This window comes from Orbicella franksi, chromosome 7 (assembly GCF_964199315.1).
Source record: "Orbicella franksi chromosome 7, jaOrbFran1.1, whole genome shotgun sequence".
In the NCBI taxonomy this organism is placed as follows: domain Eukaryota; kingdom Metazoa; phylum Cnidaria; class Anthozoa; order Scleractinia; family Merulinidae; genus Orbicella; species Orbicella franksi.
The window spans coordinates 29839025-29839691 of record NC_138151.1 but is presented as its reverse complement, the minus strand read 5'-3'; positions in this window follow the sequence as shown (position 1 = coordinate 29839691).

Here is a 667-nt window from a genome sequence, read left to right as displayed (position 1 = left end):
GCTAAAACGTGTTAAATCCAAATTTGAAGAAACAATGACTGTTAAAATACGATTGCCATGGAGATACACATTTTAAGTACTGCGACATATCTTATTAAGTTGTTCCCAGGTAAATTTAACGCACAGGTGCAAAGTTTGGCAATTTCTACTTAAATATTAAAAAAGTTACAAACAGTGTTTAAGTCAACGCAGGCCCTTTCCAACCAGGAGCCCCCCACCCCACCCCACTTCGACCTGAAAAAATTAAATAAATAATCGGAGCGCGAGGACTAAGACTTAGCAGATTGTCGAGGGTTTTTTGTTTGTTTGTTTGTTTCTATATTGGTGAGATAAACATTATTTCAAGTACCCTAGCAAAAAATGTAAATTTTAGTTTGATACCAATTTTGACAGAGTTCAACGGACGGACTTCAGCGTCCGAGAAGTCTCTTTCTATAAATCAAGAAGCCCGATGATGCTAGAAATACGCTATACTCTCATTACTTACTGACTCAAGTTTCCGTAACGGGCGAATAAAAAAATTAAACGAAAAAAAAAAACATGAAAAAAGAAGTAGATGAAGTAGCTGAAGGAGATACTTGAAAAAGTAGTATACCAGTCAAAGCTATCGATGAGTTGATGGCAGCCTTGAGGGATTAAATTTGAAAATATGCAAAATCGGTAAAAA